The following is a 3,771-nucleotide window of genomic DNA, read 5'->3' as shown; positions in this document are numbered from 1 at the left end:
TTCACTTTGAGAATATGTGTCCTTAAAGTTGAAATTTCTTGTAGGCAGCATATAGTTAAATCCTGCTTTTAAAAAATCTATTCACCCATTTTTTGCTAAGTGATTGGAAAATTTAATCTATTTACATTTAAAGTAATTATGGTTGGGTAACGATTTACTAATGAAATTTTATTGTTTTTTGCCTGTTTTGTACTTCTCTTGTTCCTTTTTTCCTCCCTTTCTGTCTTCCTTTGTGAACTGATGATTTTCTATTGTGGTATGCTTTGATTCCCTTCTCTTTAACTTTGGTATATCTACAATATGTTTTGCTTTGAAGTTACCATGAAGCTTACATAATGCATCTTATAGATATAACAGTCTATTTAGAGTAATAACAAGTTAACTTCAATTGCAATTACTCCCACAATTTTCATGCTTTTGATGTCACAGTTAACTTTTCCTTATGTTGTGTATTCATTAACAGATTATTTTAGCTATAGTTATTTTTCATACTTTTATCCCAGGAAATATGATTAGATATCTGTTCGCCCTTCTCATTCTGTACATCGTATCTTTTAAATACATATTTTAGATCTCCTTTCCTTATCACTAATTCTCCCTGTTAAACATACTCATGGAGCTACCCTCATGAAGGGCCTCCACTTTCAGCACTGCATGGCAGAGGCCACTACTTTTCTATAGTGAAACTTGTCACACTCTATTCACCTCTAGTGGAGTGAAACAAAGGGTATATACATAAGCCCTGGCCTAGTTATTGAATCCATGAGAAATGCATAAATACATGAATTAGAAAGGGCTTGGTGATATGGGGGTGAAAAGAATACTCAGAAATCATGCTCTATTCTATGTCTTTATCTTATCTTGCTTATAACAAGCCCAAATCATTCCTGCTAGATTCTAGAACACAAACCTGCTGAAAACTCTTGGAGTAAATACAAACACACCCTTGAGGTGCCAGCAAGGCCTTCTCTAACTTGTGTCTTTACCTCCACAGGCCAGAAGCAATTTATGTTCATGGATCTCTATTTCCATAAAAAATATTAAAAATTCCAAAGATGAATTTTTTTTATATATTTATTACTATTATATTCATCTTTTGCTCTTGGTTTAAAAGTAAATTAAAGGATTTGTAAAGGGGATTTAGTAGTGACTCCTGGTGTTCACCCACATACGGTTCTTTTCTCCTTCTTAAGTACATCAGAGAGCTATACTTCCTAAATCCTTTGTCAGAGTTGACATGGATCACTTCTGAGCTGAAGAATTTAAGATCACATTGCGTTTTTCTCTACAAATGAAAGTCTTGACAGCAAAAAGGGCTACATGATCATGATAAGAGCACACACAGCAGTTACAAGGGACTACAGTTTAAGACATCCCCACAAAAGCCAGAAGGTCAGCAGGGTAGCTGTGTAGAGTGGGCAATGAAAGGGCTGCCCATATACTCTCACTCCCCAGGAAGAAAGTTATTTCTTAAAAACTGAGATAATTTGGAAAAGCAAGAGTACCTGAAGTAAAGGCCTGTGTTCCAGAGTTTGATAGTTTGGATAGTTTTTTTGACTCTTCCTTCTAGAAACTTGTGGCTTTGTACAAGGTATCTGGCATCTCTGAGTCTTGATTTCCTCACCTGAAAATGAGGGTAGCAATAGTGCTAATCTCATATGGCCATTTTAAAGATTAAATAAGAATTCCAGTTTCCAGCTCCACATGTAAAGAGCTTGGAAGTTACCACTCCATCCTAACAACAAGCAAATATCTGAACAAACTGAAAAATTAACAATTCTTCTAGATCTATAAGAGAGATGAGAAGTCAGACGGCTGCCCTCCAAATGAGAGAGACTGACAGGAGAATACAGAGAATAGCAACTTCTAAGAACAGGAACTTGGAAATGGAAACTACCACTGAAACCAGTGTTGGGGTAGGAAAAACATAGTCATAGATGACAAATTGCTAGATGCTCAGTGTGGACTATACTGAGGAATTAAAAACTACAAGGGGGTTCCTGACATGGAATGTGGCTAACAATTTTGCAATATTTACCTCCAGAAGCTCACCTAGGTTCCCACAGTAAACATCAGAGAAAACTCCCCTCGTGTTTCCAGCAGAGGGAGGGAAACCTGAAGGAGGAAATATATAAAGGATAATGCACACTAAAATTGATAAATGGTGTAAATTTAAAGTTTAGGAACCATAGTGTTATACAAAGAGAGAGAATGAAAACAATATAAATATTAAATAAAATATTAATTCCAAATCAATAATCTCCTGTCTTTAATGATATTTTCAGCATTTTATACCTGTTTTTGTTAATAACATATTAGATTTTTATTATTAGAATTATTATTGCTATCATTTTATATTACCTTTGTTTAGGTTAGACAAATTTATTTTTATTGCTCTTTAATGTGCTTTAATTTATTTTACTACACATTATAATTTGGATATATACATTGTAAGTGTTTCCTCTACTTTCCTGAATAGTAATTTGTTTTATAGATTTCTAGAAGGAAGGTAGCATTTGTTTCTCCCTTTAAATATTTCAGTTTCCATCATTATTTCCACTAAGTTGATCTCTGAGAATAATTCTTCCAAGAAAATAATTTTATTTTTAAGACCCATTGATATAAAATAAAACTTACTAGAAAGAAAAGAAAATTTGTGATTTAAAAATTATACCACCCCAAATCAAATCTCCTTCTGTAACCATATATTTGACACCATTTACCCTTACCTACCTCTACCCCTCCTTTCCCTCTGATACCCTCTAACCTGTTATCTGTGTCTATGAGTTTTTGTTTGTTTGTCATGTTTATTTGTTACTTTCGGTTTTATATTCCATATATGAATGAAATCATGTGGTTCTCAACTTTTCTGTCTGATTTATTTCACTTAGCATGATAATCTCAAGTTCTATCCATGTTGTTACAAATGGCAGAATTTCATTTTTTCTCATGGCTGACCAGATCATATGTTTTTAGCAAGAGTATCTCAGAAGTTGTCCTGTTTTCTTCTTATATGTATCCTTTGATTTGTGCCATTATTGGTGGTGTTAATGTTGATTACTGAAGGCAGTATCAGCCGAGTTTCTCTTTTCTAATGTTATATGTTCACTTTACAATTAATTAGTCTGTTACAGGGAAGTAGTTTGAGACTATGTGAATATCTCTGTTCTTCATCAAATTTTTAAATTTATTCATTCACTTATAAAAATGGATTCATGGTTTATTGGATTACATGCACATTTATAATATAAATTGTTTAAATATCTTGCATTTTCAGGTCACACTTTTTAGATGATTTTCTTCTTAAAGCACATCCTCTAGAAATTCCTTTAGAGAGGGCCTATTGGTGGTAAAAACTCTCACTGTTTATCTGAAAATGTTTTTACATTGCCATGTTTTTGATGTTTATACAATTTTTGGTTGACATGTTTTTTCTTAGTATTTAGAAGACATTACCCACTGTGTTCCTGCTTTCAATGTTCCTTTTGAAAAGTCTGCTATCAGTCTAAAACTAGCTGCAAGTGAACTGTTCATTATCTCTGGTTGCTTTTCAGATAATCTTTTTATTTTCTATAAATAAGAGATTATCCTTAAAGCCTAGGGACTTGGGTTTATGATTCTGAGTGATGCATATTTCTGACCTAGCTTGTGGTGTTGGGGGTGTTTACTTTTAATTTTTTTGTTAAATTATATATTTATTATTTTTTTGAAAGTGGTATTATATTTTACAATGGAAGAGAAGAAAAGAAACAGAAAAATAGCAGCCCTGCA

Source organism: Pteropus medius, unplaced genomic scaffold (genome assembly GCF_902729225.1).
Source record: "Pteropus medius unplaced genomic scaffold, Ma_sr-lr_union100, whole genome shotgun sequence".
NCBI lineage: Eukaryota > Metazoa > Chordata > Mammalia > Chiroptera > Pteropodidae > Pteropus > Pteropus medius.
The sequence above is the reverse complement of the archived record's forward strand: the minus strand, read 5'-3'. Positions refer to the sequence as shown.